General features: G+C 41.3%; 1 protein-coding gene across 7 annotated transcripts in view; it reads left to right on the top strand.

Moving 5' to 3' along the window:
• Positions 1-27,001, top strand: part of LOC116570493 — a 192,042-nt gene that overhangs the window by 5,340 nt on the left and 159,701 nt on the right. For 5 of the 7 annotated variants that reach the window (XR_004277444.1, XR_004277445.1, XR_004277443.1 and 2 more), the window contains exon 2: positions 19,230-19,333. The exons of 1 other annotated variant lie outside the window; for it this stretch is intronic. The gene's annotated coding sequence lies outside the window, so the exon portion shown is untranslated. Of the gene's footprint in view, positions 1-9,081; positions 9,119-19,229; positions 19,334-27,001 lie in introns of those variants that run through there. One more of the 7 variants, XM_032307682.1, reaches the window with a different exon arrangement.

Below are 27,001 nucleotides of genomic sequence, written 5' to 3'. Positions count from 1 at the left end.
CTCTAGAACGGAAATTCTAGGTCTAGATGAACAAGTCAAATGATATAAATACAGAATGTTGGGAAATTTCACAAAACAACTGGACTGGGCTCTTTAGAAAGTCAATGTTAGGGGTACCTGCCTGGCTTGGTCATTAGAGCGTGAAACTCTAAATCTCAGGGTCCTGAGTTCAAGCCCCAAGTTGAGTGTGGAGCCTACTTTAAAATAAACAAACAAACAAACAAAAACAAATAAATAAAAATGAAAAGCCAGAGTTATGGATGTAGGGAAGGAAATGGGGAGGACCGTTCCCTAAAAACAAAGGCATATGATGGAAATGTACTATGTGACTCCTTATTGGCTCCTTGTTAAAAAACAAAAACAGAAAAACCCCGACAACTATGTAGGACTTTCTTGGGCAATTTGAATGTGGACTAGATATTAGGTAATATGGAATCATGGTTAATTTTCTTGATGTGAGAAGATTGTGGTTGTGTAGGAGGATGTTGTTCTGAGAAGATTCTTGGTAAAGACTGCCACTTCGAATATGTCTGCAACCTCAAATAAAAAGTATGTGTGCAGAAAGAGAAAGCAAATTTGCTAAAGGGTGTACGGTCACAGAATTTAGGGATAGAATCTGTCACTCCTTTAGTATTTCAACTTTTCTGTATATTTGAAATATTTCATGATAAAAAGTGAGAAAACCATTTCAGGGTTAATGTTACAGTTTTTTTCTTCATGTGCCAAAATGGAAATTTCCTTTGTAGTTAAAAGATTGATTCATGATGTTTCCAGTTTTAAAAAGTATGAGAAAATGGTATTGTGTTTATTTGTTTTTTTTCCTCTGGTCTTGGAAAAGCTGTCGTACTAATAACCAAAGGATTACCCATTGCACTCTAGATCTTTTAGTTCTTTTATTATTTATGTTATTTTTGTTTGTTTTCTCTATAGTCTCAAATGACCCTTAGTATCAATTAATATGAAATGGAAATCTTTAAATAAATTAATGAATTACATAAGCAATCTTCTCATGCATCCTTTTGTGGGCCATCAAGCTCAGAATTACCAGAAAATCTACTATAAAACAAAAAAGAAAACTTTATTAAAAATAAGGTAGCAGCAAATAAAATTTAATTTCTTCATTCCCATTATAAATAGTGGTTCTACTGCCCTTTTCATTGCTTGAGGCTCACAGTGAAATTTATAAATTATTGGTTTGATTTTGGAATTTCCTTAATGTTTTGAAAGACAATGCTGAAACAGATGATTGCTCTGTGTGCTAAGCTTTGAATATTAATTTTAAAAGAAATGAAAATAGCACTAAATCTCGGACACTGATGTTATGCTTATCTAGAATCACAGAGGCATGTATTTATGATATGCTAATAAATAAATAGTTTCCCCAAAAAGTCATGAGAAGGGACAAGTGTAATCCAAGAGTTGACAGTTGGAAGGTCCCATCTATCTTTTCTTTTTCTTTCATCATAGCTGTTGCGTGTGTTTTTGTTTTTCCTATCACCATTATGTTTATTGAAAGGAAAAATTTCTGTGACAGTGGTAAGCAGATTCTGGTTCGTGTGTGAACAGATTAAATCCACAACTTTGTGCAAAAAAACTTGAGTACCTTACGGGGAGCCGAATAGGAAGATAGAGGGAAACCGGGACTTTTCACACATGGACCAATCTGTCCACCCAATATTTCTAGCCACCATCCACCTAAGCAACAGTTGAGTAAAATGAAAATGATAAAAATTACAGCTTCATCCTAGCAGAAAAATCCCCTAGGGGACAGAGTTACCATTCTGGTTTTCCCCATTCACAGCCTCCGCACTTCAGAAGAACTGACAAGCTACAATTGGCACTTGGAAAAGTGTTACAAAACACTGACAAGTATTAGAGGAATGTTGATTAATGTAAACAGCCTGCCTCAAGGAATCATACCTTTTGTAGGAAAAATGATTTTCCACTTTACATTTCTACAGAGACAGGTATCTCCGGGTAACTCCAGGGAGGGTTTCAAGAAGTTATTTGCCTTTGTTGGGGAGAAGGAGTGTTGTCATATTTACATCTTTAATTTCTGAAATCTCGGAAAAGTCAATTGATACATTAAAGAGTCAACTGGTCTTAAAAAGGAAAGAAATTCAGACACATGCTACAACGTGGAACAGCCTATAGAACATTATGTAGAACAATAAGCCAGACCCAAAGACAACTACTGTATGATTCCATGCAGAGTAGGACGAGGAGGCATGCAGAGTAAGCAAATTCATGGAAGTTGCCAGGGGCTGGGAAGGGGAAGGAATGGGAGTTATTGCCTAATAGGTACAGAGGTCTCAGTCTTGCAGGATGTCCTCTGGATGGATGGATGGTGATGGTGACACCACAACCATGTGAATATACTTAATGCCACTGAACTGTGCTTAAAAAGGGTGAAGGGGCGCCTGAGTGGCTCAGTCGGTTAACATCCAGCTCCTGATCTCTGCTCAGGTCTTGATCGCAGCTCAGGTCTTGATCTCAGTGTTGTGAGTTCGAGTCCCAGGTTGGGCTCCATGCTGAGCGTGGGGCCTACTTAAATTTTTTTTTAATTTAATTTAAAAAAATTGTTAAGGTGATACATTTTATGTTGTATATATGTTACCAATCTTCTTGAGTCAATAGGATTTCTTTCTTTGGTGGTACGCCTATTTCACAGTGGATCCTCATCCTATTCATTTCCTAAATTTGTGCTTACCTTTATTTATTGAGCACTTACTATATGTGTCAGACATTCTTCTAAGTGCTTTGTTTGTTTCACTTCATTTGACCCTCACATCATTGCTACTGGAAAATGCCACTATCATCCGTGTTTTATTGACAAGAAACCTGAAGCCCAGTACTTTCCCATAGTCACAGTTGGGAGGGCTGGTTTTGAACCCTGGCACCCAGGAGAGCTCACTCAGAGCCATGTCCCACAGCTGAGTACTTAGGTGCTATTTCTCACTCTCCTCTCACTAGATCACATCCCTCATTGACCTACTGATAGAAAAAACATCTGTATGTATTTTGCCCACAAGCTTGGTAGAATTTCTCTTGGCACTTTGGAAGTAAAGTTGATACTTTTAAGAATTTATATTCCTGCAAGCAGAGCTAAGAGTTGCCTCAGGGCTCTGGAATTGTGCCCGCCAGCAGAGAAACGCAGCCACTATCAGTCGAGTGCTTTCTGACAGCACCCAATCCATACCCCAAATTGCAACAGCAACAAAGAAAGACAGGCTCTGTAGCAGAGGAATGAGGGAGACTGTGAGTCTTAACTCGATTAGGACAGGAGGGCAACGTGTTCTTATTTACAGCTTCACAAATGATAACATTTTTAAAAATAAAAATACAAAATTAGGGGAGCCCTAGCTAGTTCTGTGATTAATAGTGGTTTGAGATGTCCTGATGACAGCAGATCTGTAGTCAGGGCCCTGGTAACACGTCTGGAAACATTTGTCCTGTTGAATGTGAATGGATTTATTTCTAGCCTCCAAAGCCCTCTTAAAATCAATGGCTTTCAAGGATCTTTGACCATGAACCATAGTAAGAAATACAATTTTTAAACTCTCAGTCTAGTTCTCTGTCTTGCCCACATGCACATGCACGTACACACAAGTCATAAGCACACGTTGCAACATCTGGTTTAAAAACACTGCTTTGAATTATGCAGTCATACCTAGTGAGGGTTCTCCAGAGAAATCAAACCAGTAGGGGACTGAAGTTAGGAACTGGCCCATACAGTAACGGAGGCTGAGAAGTCCCATCATTTGCTATTGGCAAGTTAGAGAACCAAGACAGCTGGTGATATTATCCAGTTCAGACCACTGGTATCAGTTTTGGAGTCTGGAGGTAAGAGGACCAGGAGCTTCACATCCCAGCTCAAGAAAAGAGGAGAGTTTGCCATTCCTCCTCCTTTTTATTTTATTTGGGGGCCCCTAATGGATTAGATGATGCCCACTTGCAGTGGTGAGGACAATCTTCTTTACTCAGGCTACTGAATCAAATGCTCATCTTCGGACACACACTCACAGACACACCAGAAATAATGTTTTACCAGCTATCTGAGCCCAGTTAAATTGACATAAAGTGAAACATCACAGCTATAGAATTTTTATATTTGATTAACACCTCTGACTTATGGAAAGTCATTAACCCCAAAACTCTAATCAAGAACATTAGATTGTTTCTTTCCTTTACACTTCTTAACAATGGTAAATCGTAATCCCTGCCTTAAAGTCAGTCATAGTTCCAAATCAATAGGATTCAAGGCACTTCGGGGAATTTCCTGCATATCCTTTTGTCACTCCCTGCCCTGCTAGCACTTTTCTGCCTCCTCCCCTCCCTTCTCTGCATCCCCATCCTAGCGCCCACATCCCAGGGTACCCCTCACCTACCTCCTGGCTCACCCATATGCCCAAACCTAGAAATAAACAAACAAAAATAACAAACATATAGCAAAAAGAGTACCAGGCTCAGAGATGGAAGGTCCTGAAATGGAAATCCTATCTGCTTCTTACTATATGAGCTTGGCCAAACCATTTCCCCTCTCTGGGCCAGTTTCCTCACTTACAAAAATCAGGATGATAGCACCAGGTTTCTCATGGTGGTTGCTAGACTGAATGAGATGAGCCAAGACAACAGTATATTCCTTAACACAGCGGTTGGCCCTAACAGTCTTGTTCCCTTTCCCTTTTTCTCCGGTGCTTGATGAAGCCCCTACCCTAGCAGCTGGGGAAGTACCACCCGTGCTACAATGTGGCCTGGAAAAATCACAGAGCAGCATGGATTCCAAAGGGGTTTTCTGTGGAACTCTAGTCTGGGTCTGGTCATGGCGCCGTCTGCTGGGACTCTAGAAGTGCATCATCCTGGTGTTTCTTGGGGACAGGTTAAGTGGATCTCAGGGAAAGGCAGGAGCCACTGACCTTGAATGCCCTCCCCCCAACCCCCCACTGCTACATTCCTAGGCTGTTTCATCCTCAAGAAGAAATAACAGTAATACACCTATCTTTTTGGAGGTTAAAAATGGAATTTGGGGTGGGAGGGCTATGAAATATAATGAACAACAGTTCATCACAACATACGACAATTGCTTTGGGTGGCTAAATGCCCCTGGTTGCCCCTTTAGATAATATAATAAGAAAAAAATGTGGCTAACCAGTGAGAGCTTAATGGAATTAGGTCTCACATATGCTCCTCTTGAATGTCACGTCATCTCATCCCACAAATACAAAGTTGTGTGTTGGAAAGACCTTGAGAAACACATATAGAAATTAGGAAGTCATTTAGATATTAGTGGAACTTTTTTTAGGAGTATAGTCTGGTCCAGGATTATTTTTGAACTGGGAGCTAACACTTCCCTGGAAGAGAGTTTCCTTTCACATCATCTATTTTATTTTATTTTTTTAAAAAGATTTTATTTATTTATTTGACAGAGATAGAGAGCACAAGTTAGCAGAGCGGCAGGCAGAGGGAGAGAGAGAAGCAAGCTCTCTGTTGAGCAGGGAGCCTGATGTGTGGCTCCATCGCAGGACCCTAGAATCATGACCTGAGCCAAAGGCAGCCGCTTAACCAGCTGAGCCACCCAGGCGCCCCTCACATCATCTATTTTATTAGCAATAGCAAAGGTCTCTCAAATCTGTGCATAAGGTTTAGTGAGAATTGATGAGCCCTGTCTAAGTAAGAATCCTAATGGCTGTGGGTTGCTATTATATGGTAGAAGTCAAACTCAATTATCTTTAAATTCAACAATTCTGTGTCTACCAAGAGACTCTTTAGGACCTCTTCTATGTGTCTTTCTTCATTTGAAATCTTTCATTTGAAATCAGGCCTACTTTAGAAAGACGGAAAACATTGAAATATAAAACCTGTGTTTATGAGAAGAGTGAAAGAAAGGAAGAAGTTTTTCTCTCTAGGTGTGTCTATTTCCAGTCCGGGAAAATTAGACCATCAGGTAACCAATCTTGGCTACTCAAATTAGGGTCAAGAAAAGAAAAAGAAAAAGAACCTTATGATTTATAAAACCTAAGACGTTTAGCATTGTGGTATACGAAGACCAATCCTACCAGCTTTCCCTCCCCCACGGCAGCCATTTCAGGAAAAGTTCTGTTTGGGAAGACAGAACAAAGCCTATCTTTATGCTGTTAACAGTACTGGGCTCCCAGGATTGGAGGAGGGGAGATGGAGAAGGAATAATGAACAAGCAGGAGGTGGTACTTAGTTCTTAAATTTCACTCAATAAGAAATTCCTTCTCAGTAAGAATTCCATCAGAGTAAAATGGGAAGGCATATTAAGGATTTGCAGTCTGTCAACTGTTATCCAATGTCTTCAAACAGGTCCTTTGAAATACACCCCTCTTTTTCAGTAAGCGTGTTCACATAATAATATGTTTGTTCACAAGCATTAGGATGACAGTGGACTGGAAGGTCCATAACTGTACTGGGCTAGAATTAGAAGATTCTATTCTAAGTATGAAATATTCTCATTTCCATCATCCCTTTGGGTTGAGTAGAGCAGCCAAGATGGTGATGGGGAGAGGTGTGGTGGTTGGGGGGAGATGTTATTGTGAGTGGAAGGTTAAGGCTGAGAATGTTTGTTTCCAGTGCAATAAGCACCTTCCTTCTGTGAGTTCTATCATTCACGTATCTTGAAAAATGTCCTTATAGGACAGGATACTGTATAGTTCCCTAATCTCAACAGATATCCAATAAGAATCTCAAGCTAAATTTAGTTTCACCGAGTTTAGCTCAGTGGTCTATGTAGAAAGCAAAAGCAACAGTTCTTCCATATGTAAAAGGAATCAGTAGGGAAATATCCTCTTGTTAGGATCCAGAAAAGTGCAAATCATTTACAGTTTGGTAGTGATGGCCCCTAGCAAGCCTTTAAAGCCAGTGGAACTTTGGTGGAGCAGGGTTTTTTCCCCAGCAACAACAACTCTTGGGGGCTAAAGCCCTATTCATGAAGCTCATAGACCTCATACTGTGGCCTTTTGGTCGTCAGTAGGCAGACATTTTCTATTTCCTTAATTATTAAGACTTAGCTGCCCCACTTCTCATTTTGGGGGTGGTTAATGGAAGTTAAAAATTTTTGAAGCATAATCCATTTCAGGCAACAAGTTATCAACCAATGTGTTTATTTAGATATACACTAAAAATATAATTCTCTTCTAGACCTTAAAGACATAAGGAACTATGTAAAAGTCAATTCTTCTGTCAGGGAGTTTAAGTATAACTGGGAAATAAAAGCTAGTACTTTAAACGATAAGTAATAAGAATAAACCAGTAAGATAATCCATGCTGGTGTTCAGTTGGGTGTTAACATTCATTGAGCCTTGTACAAAATAGAGGAGCCATGTACCTGGACATGGTCTGAAGGCCTTCAGTATCTCATGTTGGGGACCCAGATTCTCTCGGCTAGCACTGAACCTGGATGCTACTATCCTCTTGGCAGGGAAACGGAATACTGACATGTCTCTCTCATACAAATTAAGACTAAAATTTACCACCAGAAAATAACTCTTATATTTATACAATCTTGAATATTGTACAATTGTGTACATTTTCATGAAAAATAATCTGGCTATTAAGCTATGCCTGGGTGACTGTTTCTGAGCATTTCCAATAATTGTTTTCTACTCATTAATTCTTTCCAAACGCTCACTTAGCACTAAAGGTGTAAAAACTAATGGGATGAAAATTTAAGTTAAAAAATTATATCCATTAACTTAGTCTGCAGTTGGTAGAGAGAGGGCCAGGGAAGACGGTCATTACTCTGTTGTAGCAATGAATTACTTGGGCCCAGCTCCTGAAACAGTAGCATTCCCTGAAGCATAGTTTGGACACCTTTCAAACTATAGCAGTGATCAGATGGAATTTCAGTACCTTCCTGTTGAAGGAAGATGCCTTTTGACACCTTGTAGCCCCATTATCATCATTAACACCTTCTAACCATTGTTTCTGAGTTCAGTGTTCTGAGTACTTTGCATATGAATTCATCTGTTCCTCATAGTGACTGAAATCAGTACTGTTATCACCTTTGATGGTTAATCTCATGCATCATCTTGACTGGACTAAGGGGGAATGCCCAGAGAGCTGGTAAAACGTTATTTCTGGGCCTAACTGTGGCAGGATTTCAGGAAGGGATTAGCATTTGAAACAGACTAAGTGAAGAAGTTTGCTCTCACTGGTGTGAATGGATATCATCCAGTCAGCGCAGGCCTTGAATAGAACAACAAAGGTAGAAGGGCAGATTTGCTGTTCCATTAATCTGAGACATGCATCTTCTCCTGCCCTCTGACAGCACTGCTGGTCCTCAGACTCTGGCTGGGATTTACACTGTCACCATTCCCACCACTCCTACCACGGTTTCAATCCTTGTTCACTCTTCGTCCTTCAACTGAGAGTTACACCATCAACTCTCTTGGTTCTTGGGCTTTTAGAATCTGACTGAATGACACCACTGGCTTTGGCTTGTAGGCGGCCTTCTCAGCCTCCATAATCACAGGAGCCATTGCCTGTAATAACGCTCTCCCTCCCACCGCATATGTCCCATTGGTTCTGTTTCTGTAGAGAACCCTGACGAATACATCTCTGTTCACAAATGGGAAACCGAGCCCCAAATCTCACAGAGGCAGGGCCATGTTACATACAGCGTACTCTAGCCTGAATGCCTGCTGCCTCTTGGGTGAATTACTGACCACCCCTTCAGCTAAGCCTAACCTCTGGGTTTAACTGAAGGAGCTGGACTCAGAGTAGTCCAGTTTGGAGATGTTGGGACTTCCTGTCAGCCAGAAGCATCAAAAAAAAGGAAGAGATCTCCCCTAAGCTCACCAACAGCAGCAATGTGGTAGTGGCATGTTTTGGGCCAGGTATAAGATTTGTTAGGATGATCAATGTCTGCACGGATTCTTCCCTGGCATCTTTTTTCTCTTTCCTTTTCTTTTCTTTTTCACCAAGCTTTATTTATTTATTTTTTATTTTTTTAAATTTGACAGACAGATCACAAGTAGGCAGAGAGGAGGCAGCAGGCTCCCCGCTGAGCAGAGAACCCGATGCGGGGCTCGATCCCAGGACCCTGAAATCATGACCCGAGCCAAAGGCAAAGGCTTTAACCCACTGAGCCACCCAGGTACCCCTAAGCTTTTTATTTTAATTCCAGTGTTTTTTCTTCACTTTTCACCCTTAAGGAAATCGAGACAGCTTATAGCAAGTCTTCTTCTTTCCAAGGGCCTCACAGTGTCTTTTTGGACTTAGTTTGGGTGAATAAATGTGGGCTTTACCTGAGGCAAAGAAGAATAAGCATGTTTGGAGAGCATGCCTGGTAGTACTTGTAGGAAAGGGAATTCCATCCCCTCTTATCACAAATGATAACTCTAAGGGAGTCTGGGAGGAGTCACATTTCTGCCCCCTCTCTACCCTCTTCATGGCTACCTTTCTCTCCATCCTCCATTCTCTCAGTATGCTCATCTGGGCCACACATTTTTGGTCGATGTTTTTACTGTTCATTAAAGTTCAGAAATCATGCCCATCTTTCTCTTCTCACTGCCATCATGAAAGGCCAGTTGTCTTCCTGGTGCATTCTGAGGGTGCATAGACTAAGGAGGTAAAGGCAAGTGGGAAACCTTGTTTACAGGTCCTGGCCTTGGCCCCATCTTCCTCTACAAATGTACCAGACATGCACTAATTTGGAGAAGGGGCATAAGGGGGAGCTGGATAGTACGCTTGCCCACCTAGTTCTTTCTTCCCCTTTTGGCTCTTGTTCAGGGTGTGTCTGTTATCTCCATCCAGCAAAGATCCCTGGGGAACTAGACAAGGCGGGGATAGGAACTGTATGTCAGTCCTCTCCCCTGAACTTCTCATATCAGGAAGACAATGTTAGGTAATGCTACCGCTTCAATATTAGTGACTGACACAAGCTGAGGGAGGAGAGGCAAAGATATATGGTCCCAACAGGGCCTACGAATGGACTGGTTGTACCTTTGTCAATATTGAATCAAGAGCCATAAAATATTTCATCTTCTGTAAGCTAATAATCTCACTGCTGGAACTGTGTCCCGAGGAAACAGTTCAAAGTAAGACAAGATAATGGTAGGTATACAGTGCCCAGACCTTAGTTTCTAAATACCATTATCTAATAAAAGATATGAGAGATCCTTGGAGAAATGGCTGATTCAGATCTGGGGCAGAGAAACCTTTTGTTGTTAGCAGATGAGCAGTTTTGAGTGGCTAGGTAGTGAATTGTACTTTAGATTGAGTTTGAGGTAACTGGGAGATAGCTACAGGTGTTCGGTGGGTACTACACGGATAATGGATATGGATGTAGTTCTGCGTAGACATGGAGATATAGATATAGATGGATTGCAGATTGGTAAGAGGGCCCACCCAGCAGTTCCTCCATCACTTTGGAGAAAAATTCTGTTGGATGCTTGGTAAAAATTGGATTTTTCTGGATCCCACCTCAGGGAGTAGAACAACTGCATTCTTTTTAAAATATTTTTTTATTTATTCATTTGACAGAGAACACAAACAGGGGAAGTGTCAGGATGAGGGAGAGGGAGAAGCAGGCTGCCCGCCGAGCAGGGAGCCCAATGTGGGGCTCAATCCCAGGACCCTGGCATCATGACTCAAGCCAAAGGCAGACTCTCAACCGACTGAGTCACTCAGGTCACCCAAACAACTGCATTTTTATGATATTCCCCAAATCATTTTTTGAAGCATATGTCAGTCTACGAAATATTTAAAGGATTGTGAGTATGCAAGGAGCTATTGTGGGAAATTGAGAAGAGTTAGAGAAGCACGAGAAGACATAACCCTGGGTCATATAGCGCCACGTGGTCATGAAACAGAGTTTCCCTGTGAAGCCCTGGCCAATGTTGTTGAGGGGGATACTGAAAGCATAAATGTAAAAAGGAAAACAACAGAAGACAGGAGAAAATACACATAAAATTTTAGCCAGTCACAAGGTAGAGACTTTGTAAGCATATAAGCAAAGGAAGGAAACAGTATGGCCAGGTTTGACTTCATGAATGTTAAATATTTCAGTATGTCAAAAAAAAAAAAAATACACACATAAAAAAGTTAGAATAGGCAATTCCCAAAGAAAATAAAATTGTCTATATATGAAAAAATGTGTGTGAAATCATATTAAAAATGCTTTTTTTTTTTAAAGGAGGGTCTGCACTCAACATGGGGCTCAAACAACCCCAAGATTAAAAATTATGTGCTCTACCAACTGAGCCAACCAGGTGCACCTAAAAATGTGATTTTTATTTTTATTATTTCTTAAATGCCTTTTGAAAAAAATCCACATATAACTGAGATCATGCAGTACTTGTTTTTCTCTGACTTATTTCACTTGGATTAGTGCCTGTAATTCCACTTTTTTTTTTTCAAGATTTTGTTGAGAGAGAGAGAGCACACACAGGAGCTGGGGAAGGGGCAGAGGGAGAAGAAGAAGCAGACTCCTTGCTGAGCAGGAAGCCCAACTCTGGGCTCGATCTGCACTGTGAGACATCGACTTGAGCCAAAAGCAGACTCTTAACTGACCAAACCACCCAGGTGCCCTCTGAAATGGCACTTTTGACTCCTCAAATTGGCAACTACTTTCTACCAAAACATATGGTAATGCTGTGGCATAGAGAATAGGGAATAAGCAAAGTCACCTGATGTTAGTAGAATGCGTTTGGTACAATTTTTCTGAAATGCATTTGGAAGAATATATCAAAAAGAAAATATTCCTACCCTTCGAAATCAATTCTGCTTCTAGGAACGTCTCTTTTACATTTATGTAAAAAGATGTTCCTTCCAGTATTATTGATAATATCAACAAACTGGAAACAACTAGAGTATGCAACAGCAGTGATTTGGTTCAATAAATTATGGAAGTCACATAATGCTATATTTTTTTCTTTCTTTCTTTTTTTTTTTTTTTAAAGATTTTATTTATTTTAGAGAGAGAGCATGCAAGAGAGCAGAGGTGGAAGGGCAGAGGGAAAGTGAAACAGAATCTCAAGCAGACTCCTGGCTAAACACAGAGCCCAACATGGGGCTTGATCTCACCCTGAGATCATGACCTGAGCCAAAACCAAGAGTTGGATGCTTAACCAACTGAGCCACCCAGGTACCCCATTGCTGTATTTTCTAAAGCTTTTACAAAACATGCTTTAGTAAAAGGATCCCAAACCTGGGAGCCAAGCAGTAACGGAAGTGAGTGAAGTAGTCTGGATATAAAATAGAGACATGGAGAAGAGAAGGATTGTTTTACTTTCCTCCTAACCCTACTATTTATCATTATTATTATTTTTTTAAGAACGGAAGTGAAATTAGGCATAGTAGCTGCAGCCTCAGAGGGAGAACAATGGAGTAGTGGAGATTTAAGTTGAGAGCACAGGCCCCATCTCACAGGATTCACCATTACTCAGCTCCGCTTGGTTGACCATTGTATGAGCCAATCAGACGTCTTCATCGACTATCAATTTATAACTTTTGCTTTAAAATTTTTATTGGCAAGAAAGTATATATAATTATTAAGTGAAAAAAGTACATAATGCAATAGTATTTGATATTAGTATATCATAGGATGGTATTGAATTGGGTAGTACGTGTGTGCATATCTTAACATATGCCCAGAAAAAAACCTGGAAGGAAATAAAACAAAATATGGCTTTATGTAGGTCTTATGATCAAGGCTGTTTTAATTCTTTTGTTTGCATTTTTAATATTTTCCATAACAAATGCATGCATACTACTTCTAAAAACACCCAAAAAGGGGTTCCTGGCTGGCTCGATCAGAAGAAGATAGAACTCTTGATCTCAGGGTCATGAGTTCAAGCCCCGACACTGGGCATGAGGCCTACATAAAAATAAATAAATAAAAAATAATAAAAGCAACCAAATAAAATATCAAAAGCTTATTGTGGAAATACCGTGGCTGGAGTGTTGCGTTTCGTTTTGTTTTTTCCCATAGGCTTGAGTTTTGACACCCAAGAGGAATATTTCTGAAAAGCTGGGCTGCAGACCTAACTCTAGCAGTAGTATTGTCAGCTCTTGACCCAGAGCTAGGTCTGATAGCCTGGTTATTTATTATTATTATTGTTGTTGTTTAGTTGTTGTTTTGAGCTAGGTTTGATAGCCTGGTTATTTTATTATTATTGTTGTTGTTGCTGGTTATTTATTATTATTGTTGTTGTTACTGATGTTGTTACTACTAGTATTTATTCTGTTGTTTTTTAAATGCTCATTGGCTTCTGGCAACCGCATCACCTTTGCCAAGAAGTTTAAGGTAGTATGAACCAGAGAGAATTTGCCTGTTCCAAGTTTTGGGAAAAGTTCTGTTTCTTCACAGTTATAGATGTACACTTAATAAAGACAGCTATAGAAATAGACTATCTATTCAAGACCTCGCAGCGCTATTAGCTTAAATAGCACAAATCCATGCACTATACTTCCATTGTTCAAATGTCCTTATAAAATCGGTTATGAAAAGTTACTGTTCACACAGGTACATGGGCAGTCTTAAACAGTGATAAGTTGGCTCTTTTCCCCTGAGCTTGAGAACAGCGGCCGATTCACACTTTGCAAGTCAGGCCAACAAATCTAGCGAATGCAAATAGAGAGTTGGAAACCTGTGAACGCTTTTATTCCCTTCACAGACGTATATAGCAAAATGGATTGCTTTGCAATTGTGAAGGAAAAAAAAAAAGAACAGGGAAGCAAAGAAGAAAAGAATGTGTTGGCTTTGTCTGCCAGTGGTTTGAGTAGAGGGTGTTTTTTTTGTTTTTTGGTTTTTTTTTTTTTGGATGAAAAGTAGGATCTTAATGGGCGCTCAGTCAGTTCAGACAGCCTCTGAAAGCTCCTCTTGTCAGCTCCCTGGATAGAAAGACCCATTGTTTTCCAAATCTGAAGTTATCTCTCTTCCCTTTATCCTTTCTTTTGGACCTTTTAGTGTGTTTGCTTTATCAGAATATTTTAATCCCTAATGTGGTGACTTGGTGTAATTTATCTCATTAAGCCTCTCCTATTTTCTTCTGTTTACATGACTAATATTATTGTGTTTTATAGAGCTTATACCAACAAGCCACTCCTTTGTCCCATTGTTTCAGTTCCAGGGCCAAAAATCAACAAATGAAGTTTTATCTTCCCAATCTTGGGCCTCACCTACTTGTCATTCAGTTTGTATAGATTGCATGAAGAGCATGTTCCTTTGAAAACAATGCAAGGATTCATTTTTATGACCTAAAAACAAACAATTACCATTCTCCAAAGGTCCTGGTCATCTCTCTTTATGAGTCTAGACTGGCACAGACTCAACGTATGAGGGGAATAAAAGCATATACTTCCTTGTGGGTGGAAAGCCCAAAGTCCCCTACTAATGACGTCCTGCTCCCTAACTTGTATTTCTTTTGCGGTGCATAGAATATCCTAGAAGCAGAGAACCTGAGCACTGGAAGGCACCTAGTGGGGTTGTCTTGTCCAAACCCCTGCCCTTCTCCATGACTACACCCAAACGAGGCTCAGCCAGAAGAGAATCAGTCCTATTTTTAAGGCATACGAAGGAGGGCATTCTCTGAACTACTTACTTATTTTGAAATACCATGTCAGAAAATTCCTTTTCTAAAATTCCAGCCTAATAAATCTTCCATTGTCATTTCCTCAATGATTTTTTCATTTCCAGATTGAAAATAAGTGGGTACTATCTTTAAGGAATCAACAACAATTTAATGAGCAATGATTTCCTACAAGACAGCAGGTCTCAAACTTTAGAGACCATTAGAATCACCTGGAGGCTTATTAAAAACATGGATTGCTGGACGCCAACCCTCAGAGTGTCTGATTATAGAGGTGGAGGAAAGGCTTGAGAATTTGCGTTTCTAGCAGGTTCTCAGATAATGCTGATGCTGTTGGACCAGGGACCCCACTTTGAGAACTGCTGATTCTAGGACCTCTCAAGGAGAAATATGAGAGTAATTAGGAGGCAGAAACAAGTAGATTAACAACAAGTTAAGCAAGTTAACCTCCACATGGAAAGTGATGTTAAACAAATTAACCTCTACATAGAAAATGCTAAATGCCTATCAGAGAAGTTCTTTGCTGTCACAGAGCTCATCAGCTCAGAGGCCAGTGAGCGAAGCTGGCCATGAGCAGGAGTTTAGGATGTTAGCCGTGTGAGTATAGAGGAGGAACACAGCATTCAGGCTAGGTAGAAAACAGGCCCAAAAGGCTCTCTGCAAAACCAGAAGCCTGAGGAGTAATTCCCAAGTTGATTCTTCAGGAAGTGAAGGCATCCAGACAGAAGGGCAGAGGTGGCCTGGCTCTTCCAGCAGAAGGAAAGAGGCAGCAGGGAGTTTCATGGAGCAGCACGTCATTCAGTTTTCTCAAAGAAGGGGAGGGTGACAAATGAGGTGATGATGACAGAGCTAGAGAGGTAGGCAGGGGCTAGATCAAGAAGGGACATCAGAGGGGCACCTGCCTGGCAACTCTTCGTCTCAGGGTTGTAAGTTCAAACCCCATGTTGGGTATAGAGATTACTTAAAATCATTTAAAAAGAGAGGGAGAGAGAGAGAGAGGAATGTCAGAGCAGGTTGCAGGAATTTGGCAATATTCTGAGGACCACTATTTGACATTGACTATAAGGACAATTTAATAAGGCTCCATATAAGGGGACATTTGAGATAAAAGAGAGTAGACAGCTATCTCCAGTGTTTATACTTCCTTCTTTCAAACTAGGACTCCTCTACCCAGTTTACTTTGGTTTTCAGCTGATGTCAGGTCTTGGCTAGCCTTCTAGCCTAGATATAGACAGAATTCCCTTTCCTTTTAATTCTGCTAAGAGATTTTGGAATTTCATAAAGGGGTTTATAAAGACACAAGGCAAACACAAAACCAAAGTGAACAAAGGTAATACAGAAGTTAGGTCTGGAAGTAAACAGACTAGGGGCTTCTAGCTTCATTGCTTGCTACCTATACTGCCTGGAGCATGTTACTTAACTCCTTGTGCCACAGTTTCTGTACTTAAACTGAGAATTCCCTAAGAAGATCCCTAAGATCTTTTTGTGGTCTGGGCCCTATATGCCTTTTTCAGCCACTCTTTCTTTTCCAACCACATAAACAGTCCTTCAGTCTTGTGTTCATTATGCTCCCTTCTACCACAGGGCCTTTGCACATACCAATTCCTCTGTAATAATTCTTACCTCCCTCTTCAGTAATTTCTGCATTTAGATCTAAGCCAACTCCCTCTAGGAAATCTCTGATCTCCCTAAATATGGAAACTCCCTTCTATTATAGGCTTTTTTGTTATGAGGAACTTTGATGTGATAGCTCTTAGTGATTATTATTTGTGGAAATTATTTGCTTAATATTTGTCTCAGGCTAGAGCAGATTTCAGCTAACTATAGCCAGCCTTGGTCTGTACCCTGTTTTTGTAAGTAAAGTTTTATCGGAACACGAGCAAGTCGTCTTATTTACATATTACGTATGGCCATTTTTGTATGACAAAGGCAGAGAAGAGTAGTTGCAGTAGAGACTTTATGACCTAGTAAAATATTTGCTGTTTCTTTGTAGCATAAATTTGCCAGTTTCCATACTAGACTATCATCTTTATGAAAGCAGATACAAGGTCTGCTTTTGTTTATTTACCTGTCTTCAGCATCTAGCCCGGTGTCTGCTACATAGAAGATAATATTTGCATTTCTTGAATAAATGCAAGGAGGTTTTTTTTAATGCCTATTTTATCAGAGTGTTAAAAGGATTAAATAAGATAATATATGTAAAGAACTCCACAACATAGTGCCTGGAATATAGTAGATTGTTAATGAATGTTAGCAGTTATTCTCCATTGTTCATTCAGGCATTTTAATCGTTTTTCTGGGTCTGCATGTAGGCTGCCCCTGGTAGTGGTCTGAATTGCATTCCTGCTCTTCACCTTTCCTACCATCCCTTGTCCTCTCATCTTGGCCTCTTGGGATGAGAAAACCATTTCCATTTTGGGCTCCAGGAACTCCTTCTTTGGAGTCAGATTCTCAGCAGTGTCTTCACCACCCTTCCTGGAGATTTCCTTTGAGGGTGTTCCATCTATTTGAAAGCATATTATTCTCAAAGCTTGTCTTAGCCTTAGGGTGACACTCCTTTCACCTGCCCTGGAGCTTAGCTTTACCGGGTCACCTAAGTGATGCAGTTCTGTCTTATCTTATGTCCACCTCCTTCAGGGACAGCAGACAACCTTTCTTCTGGTTCAGCAGGAGAAGCTTTAGCGTTGGAGGAGAGCGCCTAAGGAGAGAGCAATGTGCAGAAGCTCAGGAACTGAACATGTGTGGTTTTATAGGCGAGAGGAAAGAAGGATCAAAGCCCAGCCCAGAGGCCGTTCAGCCTGGATGTGGGCCCAGCTGGATGTGGAACCCCAGAGGAGGGAGCATTTACTAAAACCACAGGTCAGCAAGCTGTGACCGATGGGCCAGATCCAGCCAGCCTCCAGTTTTTATGTGCCTCTTGCACTGAGAATGGTTTTTATCTTTTTAAATAGTTGGAGGGGAAAACAAAAGAAGAATCACACTTTGTGACATGCAGAAAATATATGAAATTCAAATTTCAGTGTCCATCAATAAAGCCTTATTAGAACAGGGCCATGTGCATTCCTTTACGTCTCTGGCTGCTTTCATGTTACAAAGGCAGAGTGAAGCAGTTGGCCGCAGAGATCATTTCCAGCCCATAAAGCTGAAAATGTTTACTGTCTGGCCCCTTAGAGAAAAGGTTTGCCAACCCTGGAGTTACACTACTAGCCTGAGCTTTCAGAATGACTTTGACCCAAGCTGAGCTGCATGACCTGTGCGTACCCCACCAGGTCCCATCTCGGGGTGCAGCCCAAGGTATGGTAGGGAAGGAATGGGTTAATTGGAGGAATCATTCCTGATGGAGGTGGGAAGGAATGAGAGGGGAGGTAAAAATCAGTCTGGTCTCACCACTTCCAGCAGCGGGCCCCTGAGCTAGTGTCTTCACTCTCTAAGTAGCAGTTCTCACGTTCTGAAATCCCAATAATTATACGTGATGTTGCGAGGACTGAAAGAGCAAATGGGTGCAGCCATGCCCGGCATCAGGTAGGCACTCAGTAAATCCCACTGCTGTGACTAGGATTGGATGGAGTACACCAGGGGAAGAGCTGGCCTTGGAGAGGAGAGAGCCACCTCACTTAGCAATCTGTGGGTTAGAGAAAACGCCAAGGACATTCGGGATAAATAGACCCGGGTCTCTTCAATCTCGGCTGGTGATGCATGTTTTCATCACTGCTGTTTGATCTCAGTAACATGGTTTGACTTCTCTGAGCCTCAGTCCCCCTGCCTGCCCAGGTGTCAAGGGAGGACTTCATACTCTTTGATTAAGAAAACACATCCCTCTGGTACCACCCATTACCATTTCGGGTGCCACACAGGGGGCCTCTGTTTCACCCTGTGCCAACAAGGCCATTCTGAGAATTCTCTTTCGGCAAGCATTTCATAAGCTTAGTGCATTTATTGGAGATCAAAAAAGAGTGTCCCTCAGGAGAGTGGAGCGTGTTGTGCCCCTCAGCCCGCCCCACAGTCTTTTTATAAACCTCCTGCTCTCCTCTTGCTTCTGGCTCTTCTTTCTGAGTGAGGAGCCCTCAGTCAGAAAGAACCCCCAGTTCTCCACATATTGCCCCATACCACTGCTTTACAGCCCAAAGAGACTGAATAAGGCATTTTCCCACAAAGATGGTTCCGCCCCCAAGAGGAATTCTTCTACCAGCTGCTAAAAGAATAAATTTCCTCTATCCCCTAACAAGCAAAATAGGAATAATTATGCCTACCTCACAAGGTGTTTGTGGGAATTAAATGAGCTAATGTATCTGCCAGCTCCTGGCATGCAGCAGGCATTCAGCAAATGTTACTTCCCTCCCCTCTTGATTCTGCCTTTTGAGATTTGAAGGAACAAAGAGAAGCTGAGAGACATTTCGAGGTGGGACGAGCGTAGATAAAGCAGCCAGGAAGGTCATCTCCTTGACCATCACCCTTCAGCGAAGTAGAAGAGATTCTCTGCCAAGAGAAACTGGAAAAGGTGGAGGGGCTCAGGGCGGAAACCAGACAAGACTTAGTTTATCTTGGAGTCCATCCAAAAGGGTTTAGTTACTAAAACAGCAGTTCCTGTACATAAATCCTTCAGGTTCTTGAAAAATATTATTAAATCACTCCAGTATCATAAATAATCCTAATTTTATTCATCTTTCCTTTCAGGCCAAAGCGCAGCTTTTGCAAGGCTCCCTGCCCTGAAGGGGAAAGGCCCCCAGGCGGAGGGCAGTACCTGGGACCCAGTCTGAAGGGTATTAGATGACCTGCAGGTAAAACTGACCTTTCCTAATGCTTCTGAGCCCTTCCAGAGCACAGCTCTCCCTAGTAATCTTTCCTTAGGTGCAGGATTCAGAGAGGGAGCTTTATTAGCAAGGCGTGGCATGCAGGGGCATGGGAATTATTGGAATTCTGTTCCTTGTCTATTTGGACTTGACTGATGTCCTGTTTGCATTAGTATTATTTTGCTTTCTTTTTATTTATTTTTTTTTTTTAAACCGCAGACTTCATTTTTTAAAACCTCTTCCAAAGGAACTGGTAGAGGGGAGAGGGGTCTCTTCCATTTTGCTAGGGGCCAAGGATATTTCTACCTATTGTTGTGAAAACATATAGTTGTGATGAGTTAATGCCAAATTGTACCCTAATGCCTTAGGAAGCCCTTGCTGCCCTCCCCAACTGCCCTCATCCATCTCTCTCTCTCTTTCTCTGTTTTTTTGTTTTTTAGCCAAGAAATTACTCAGTTTTTCTGTCCGAAGCAAAGATAAGTTGAAGAATAACAACACCTGTCTCTGTTATTTGGTATCGTTTGGGGCTAACACACACACACACACACACACACACACACACACTCACACTCACAGAAAATACCTAGGGATTTAGGAGACATGGGTTCAGTTCCTGTTAGTCCCCAGTGTGTCTTCTGAATCTTTATTAAATATTTTGGCGTATGAGTTATGTTTTCCTCAAATATAAAATAATTTGTGACACCAAAAACCGTCAAGAAATATAAACAAAATCCATGCACAGAATCCTTCCACCCTCAGAAACCCCACTGTGAACATTTTGATGCATTTCCCTAGATTTTAGTTTTCTCTGTCATTGTGCGTCCCTAATTACTAAATGTGGTCTGGCGACACCAGCTTTTCCACTTGCCTTTATTTCATGATCATTTACTTACTGATCAGTAAACATTTATCAAAAGCACCCCTCTTAGTGGCTTCATAATATTTGTAGTGTTTTTCAATCATTCTTAGATTGTTTCTCAGGTAGGCTGGGTCTCCTTCTTCACCATATAAATAACACTGCAGTGAGCCTCTTTGTACCTGGTGCTTGCATATTTGAAAATTTCCATAGATGGCGTTCCTAGAAGTAGGATCACTGGCAAAAAAGAATACTGAAACCTCTCATTAGTCTTCATTGACTTTAGCCACTCCAATCTGTTACATTTTGGATCTCATAGCAAAGTGTTTAGGAACTGAAATAACAAAGGTTCTGGCTAATGTTTGTCTATACGGTGATTTCATGGTATGCAGCTAGAGGACAATAAAATATAATGTGCTGTAATTATGATTTTGCAACATTCCTAGGTGATAGTCATAGTAACTAACATTTATTAGGTGGTTAATATGTACTGGCCCCTCGTTTAGTGTTTTACAGATACTAATTTATGGAATCTCGCCACAGCTCTACGAGGTAGATACTACTATCATCGCCATTTTACAGATGGGAAAGCCGAGGCACAGAGCGGGTAAACCACGTGGCAGGTGGCTGAGCCAGGGTTAAAACCGAATCATGTAGGCAACAAGCCCTTAACCCCTAGATGATCCTGCCTGGAAATAACCAAGTGGGAGAGTTGCCTCATCAGCCACATGTTGAGGCTGCAGTGAGGGGTGGGTGGGGTGCCGAAGCTGGAAGGCGGATGGTGACTCCACTGCTCACTGCTGGGTTGCAGACCTCCTTCCTGCCCTCTTCACTAGCTGTGCGCTGGTCTAGGCAAGGACAGGTGAGAAACCAGGCTGCAAAGCCCTCCATTCTGTATTTGAAAGGAAAGACATTCGAATACATATCAGCATGGTCTCAGGAAGCTGATTATTCGGAAGGGAAAAATAATGAAATACACTGCTTTAGCCTTTTGATTTTTTTGTTTTCGTTTTTGTTTTTGACAGTCACTCTAGCATTAGGCTTGCCTAATTAGAAGCAATATTTTCGTGACTTTTTTTTACCAATCCCATTTGAATGGGTTCTCAGCTCATCTCTTGCTACAGTATTCAGAAGTGAGCTGCAGAACAGGAGTCTCTGGAGATGACCGTAACCGTGAATTCTGAAGGAGATAACTAATCATTTTTGATCCTGTCCACTGCAGATCGCCTTGGTTACAAATGACCTCTAAACAACTGTTCGAGTTGGATGGTTCTGAAGGCACCTGCTCAGGGCTGAAGTTCTGATTAATAGCCATTTTCTTTTGTCCCACCTCCCTGTGTTTACTTAAAATAATACCAGTGTGACAAAGATTGCACGGGGTGTTTCTATTAAGGTAGCGAAGACTGGTGATGTGATGAAGCAAACACAGCACAACCACCACAGCAAAGCCAGTGGCAAGTACATCCTGCTTCACCTTCCTATCATGCCAGGTTCCTTTTAGGGAAACCCAGCCAGAGGACTTGCCTCTGTTCACTCCGCGCAGGATTGAAATGGGTAAAACCTGAAAGAGCACCAGCAGTGAACTAAGGAGGAAAGAACCAGAGAATCTTTTGGGAATGCTGCTGCCATAGACATCCTCCCATGGGGTCGCTGCAATGGTCCCGAGGAGGAGGGGCCAGGTGGAAGCCACCTCACCTTTTAGGACCTAATCTTGAAGTCACGAAGTGTTATTTCTGCCTTATCCTGCTTGTGGAGACCGTAGATTACCCCGGTCCCACCCCAGGTTCAAAGGGACCCTGCCTCTCAGGGAAGGAATGTCAGTATCCCGTTTGGGGAAGAGTGTATGGCCAGGATGATATTAGTGTGGACATCTTTAGAAAATAGAATCAATCATCCTTGTACACAAAAGAATCTCGGTTCATACATGGAAAAGTCCCTGAAACTCGGGCAGGTATCAAAGATCCCAGAAAATTATGGTGATTGAAAATGTACTGGTTGGTGGGTACAGGGAGAAAACTGCCTTTTTCTTCCTACTCTGAATTAATGAACATCAAATTTATCCATAGGTAGGGGCACCTGGGTGGTCTAGTTAAACGTCTGATTTTAATTCAGGTCAAAGTCTCAGGGTCTTTGAATGGAGCCCTGGTCGGAGTCCCCACTCAGTGGAGAGCCTGCTTGTCCCTCTCCCATTACTCACCCTTCCTCGTGTTCTCTCCATCTCTCTCTCAAATAAATAAATAAAATCTTAAAAAAAAAATGTATCCAGGAAGTCCTGGGTGGTTGATTCAGTCAGTTAAGCATCTGCTTTCAGCCCAGGTCATGATCTGGGGGTCCTGGGATCGATCACCTCCCCCTCCGGGCTCCCTGCTCAGATGGCAGAGAGGGAGCCTGTTTCTCCCTCTCCCACTGCCCCTGCTCCCTTCCCCAACTTGTGCTCTCTCTCTTGCTCTTTCTCTCTCAAATAAATAAAATCTTAAGAAAAAAAATCCATAGGTGGTCTCACTGGGTTTTACCTAGGAAGCAGCGTTTTAAAGATGACTTGTGTCCTTGATACCAGAACCATCTTATATTTTACCGTATTATTAGGCATGGATCAAGTTCAGATCCCTTGTTACTTGTAGTGAAAGGTTTCTGGTCATCTTATTTTCAAATGTCATTTGTAAACATGTCCTTTCTTCTTGCTTGATGAATGAGGTTTTCCCTCTAACTGGATCCTTCTCCTGCTTTTAATAAATAATGATCCAGGTTTTCAGGATCCAGAATACGCCAGAGCTGTAAAGTAGGCACTGCCGAAAGATGTATTAACTCCTTCAGGCCTCCAAGGTGCTATTTAAAATGTTATTGCTTCATATCCCATAATAGAAGCTTGAACCTTATTGATGGCCTTTCTCTCGGTTGTGTGTGTGAGGAGGCTGAAGGCTAGGAGAGCGAGAGTTGATGCATTCGAACAGGAAGCTGAATTAACTCTTTCAACAAGGTTTAAAAGAAAATATATGTTCTTATAAACTCTAAAGCTTACATGATACTGAAGCTTCCAAATAAATCAGTAGCTAAGATAATGTTATTAGATGTTATAGTTACTGGAAGGATTACCTTGTTGATGCTGGCTGAAAATAGGTATGTTTTGTACTTACAATATGGCAATGTTTCCCATACCGTACAAAAGTGAAGATAGCAATAAAAATATGTGCAGCCTGATTACACACAGAAAGCTTCAAACTGTCATCTTTTTTATTACTATTCAAGGTTACTCAAGTTTGTGCAGATATCTTCAATTCATAGGTTCAGCTGTTATTTGAAATAATGAAATAGAAAGATAAAACCATTGATGGCAAGTTTTTAAAAGTCTACCTATAATAAGAAATGAATATGTGGGAATACAGGGGCAGCCAAATAATAAATATATGTTGGATGTTGTATAGCGAGTGAGTGGTCTGATAAATATGTAACAAACACCTCTCAGGCAAGGGAGCCCTGACTTAGCCAGTTTCTGTGGTGTAAGTATCTCCACCATGACTGGTTTCATTCTACCAACATGGCATCACAGAGTGCAGAACTAAGAGGAGATATTTTCCATGGGCTCTTGGGAACTATATGAGCCAGTCCTACACACCACTGTTTACAGTTTCTGGAAAGGTACTTGGATGGTTCCCGGATAAACCTTGCTATAATACTAAGGGAGAAACAAAGAGAAATTTTAAGTGGTGCATTTTGTGGCAGGGACATTTAATGCTCATTGAATTTCTGTATACTCATTGACGTTTTTCATGGGCCAATGGCCTGGGAACAGGGATGGAAGCTTTTATATTGATATGCAATGCCCAGCTCTCTCTTGCCTTGCCACTGCAATAAGGAAAGTCACGTGTTCTCATTGGTACAGGTACAAGATGTAGAACACAACCTATATCAACATGGTCCCACGAATGTTGTGTGGAGCCCAGCCCCCAGACACCAACCCTGCCTATCTACTATGCTTCTTCAGCGATTGCTGCCTAACAGGCCATCCCATACAGAATGGCTTCAAACAATTTATTGTTATGTCTCAGAGCTCCGTGAGTTGGCTGGTCTCTGCTGGCACAGCTCTGCTCTTCTCATTTTGGGTTTCATGCAATTGTAGCCTGACGGTGGCTGGGGCTGGGATTCTTGGAAGGCCTGAATAGAATTGAACTGAAGATGGCTTCTTCAGGCACATCTGGGACCTCAGTGCTTCTCCACATGGAGTCTAATTGTCGAGGTATCTGTGTGTTGCCTCTCTTTGCAGTACGATGGCCAGATTTTTATATCATGAGGCTGTCAGGATTTCCTCAGGTTGAGGCCAAGAACTGTCAACAGTATCACTTCTACATTTTCTTGTGAGTCACGGGATCAGTGCAGAGGCAGAGAGGGAGGTGACTGTCCAAGGGTGTGATTCCAGGAGGGAGGAGTTACTGGGGGCCCTCTTTGGAGAACATCTACCATGTACCACAAATAAGAATAAAACTTTGCTGTGTTAAGCCACTTAGATTTTGGAGTTAATTTGTTCCCTTAGGAAAACCTAGCATAATCTGACTAATCCATAAATCAGTACTGTATTAGTGAAGGTAGAGTAGCCTCCACCGCAAAAGCAAACCTCAACATGCGGTCCTCTGGGGGCCTGATGGCTCCCTAGTGGTGCCTCTGTTCAGTGGTGACTGGGCCGTCCAGGTCACTTGCATTTTGTTGGTACACCATCTAGAACATGAGGCTTCTAGTTTAGTGGGGCCAGAGGAAAGAGGACGATGGGGAACTGACTCATGGCTCCTGAGCACCTGTTAACCAGAACTGGTTATGTGCCTCTTGTCCCAACTATAAGCAGGCCAGGAAATTTGATGGAGCATGTGGATATTTTGTGGTTACTAATGTCTCTGCCGTAAAATTCTGTGGAGCTCTTTGCCTCTTTTGTTTTCCCTCCCTTCTCCTTACTTTACCCTCCATAAGAAATTCAAGAAGGGAGAGAGTGGAGGGGGGAGGGGAAAAAGGAAGAAAGCAAGGAAGGGGAGAATACAGGAAGGAACTTATAGACAGCAAAATCCAGTCATTAAAACTATCAACAAAACAAAACCATTAACAAGTACTGATAAACAAAAACTATTAACACATAACTAATAGCGGAGGTTTTCACTATGCTTTTAACCACCCCCCCTTTTTCTTTTTAATCAACAATGATAAGGAAACTAAACCAGATTAAGTGGTATCTTATTGGAGGTACAAAGGCAAACAAGGGGAAAGAAGTGATTGAAGAGCACTTCAGAGAGCTCGGGACATTCAAATCAGCAGGGCCTGATTACTTGCATCCCAGGGTACTTAAGGAATTGGCAAACGTAATTGCAAGACCACCAGCCTTTATTTTAGAAAAGGAAGGTTGGACAGGAGAAGGTCCTGACAAGTGGAATCAGCAGATGGAGTACCTACTTTTTTTTTTTTTTAAACAGGGAAAAACATAACCATAGTAATTATAGACTATTCAGCTTATCTTGGATACCTGGGAAGATACAAGAACAAATCATCAAACAATCAATTTGCAACCACCTAGAAGAGCACAAGGTACTGGGTAGTAATCAACGTGATTTTGTGAAGTACAAATTATGCCAGACCAATTTAATTTTATCTATGAGAAACTGATGAGCCTGGCAGAAGGGAAAGCAATACTACAATTGGACTTCAGTAAGGTTTTTTTTTTGTTTTGTTTTCTTTTGTTTTTAAATCCACCCTCTGACAGTTTTCAGCATTAACTCTAGAAGAGGATGCTACCTACAACAGCAAATGGGTGGGCATGTCTCTGGATCCAGCACGCAGACTGGTAAAAAGCAAAGATTCTGCTCCAGTTCTGATGCATTTGTTAATAATAATGTTATTATTTTAATGAACTGATGTGAACAAAGAAGATGAAGAAGTGAAGAAGACCTTGAGATATAAATAGCATTCTCTACACTGATGGGAAATATGAAAAGAGGAGATATAAAAACCTGTCTAAGAAATCCAACAGCTAAGTAATGTGAGATCCAGGAAGGGAGAGAATAGTAAAAGAGAAATCATATAAGAAAATTTCCTAGAAAAGGACATACATTTTTACATTAAAAGAGTCTCCTAAGGGCCAACTATAGTAAGTGGGGGAAATAACCCACTAGGATGCAACTTTGTAAAATTTTAGAACTCTAAGAATAAATAAAACTTTCTAAAAGCTTCCAGAGGGAAAAATTAGACCACCTATAGAGGAATGGAAATTGAACAGCCAAATTCTCATTAACATTTCTGGCTGCTAGAAGATAATAGAGTAGTCCTTTCAGTTCTAGGGGAAATTGAATTTGAAACTAATTTCCATATTCAGCCAACCTATCAATCAACTGTGAGAGTAGAACATAGGCATTTCACATAAACCAGCACTAGGAAAGTTTACTTCCTAGGACACTTTTCTTAAGAATGAGGAGGTTCTCCAACAAAAAAGTAGTCAAGGGGTCTAACACAGGAAAGGGAAGTTAAATATGATACACAATCTTCCTTTTTTTTTTTTTTTTTTTTTTTAAGTAGGCACCACACCCATCAGGGAGCCCAATGTGGGGCTTGAATTCATGACCCTGAGATTAAAACCTGAGCTGAAGTCAAGAGTCAGATGCTTAACTGATGTAGCCACCCAGGCATTCCTAAAATCTTCCATTTTGGAACTGGAAAATGAAGAGCACCAAAGGGAAAGATTTGGGGGCAAAAGAGAATTCCATGCAGTTCATAATGTGATTGGGAGAACGAAAATCAACCAGTCAGCGCACGTGGGTGTCTCAGTCAGT

This window comes from Mustela erminea, chromosome 12 (genome assembly GCF_009829155.1).
Source record: "Mustela erminea isolate mMusErm1 chromosome 12, mMusErm1.Pri, whole genome shotgun sequence".
Taxonomy (NCBI): Eukaryota; Metazoa; Chordata; class Mammalia; order Carnivora; family Mustelidae; genus Mustela; species Mustela erminea.
The sequence above is the reverse complement of the archived record's forward strand: the minus strand, read 5'-3'. Positions and strand labels throughout refer to the sequence as shown.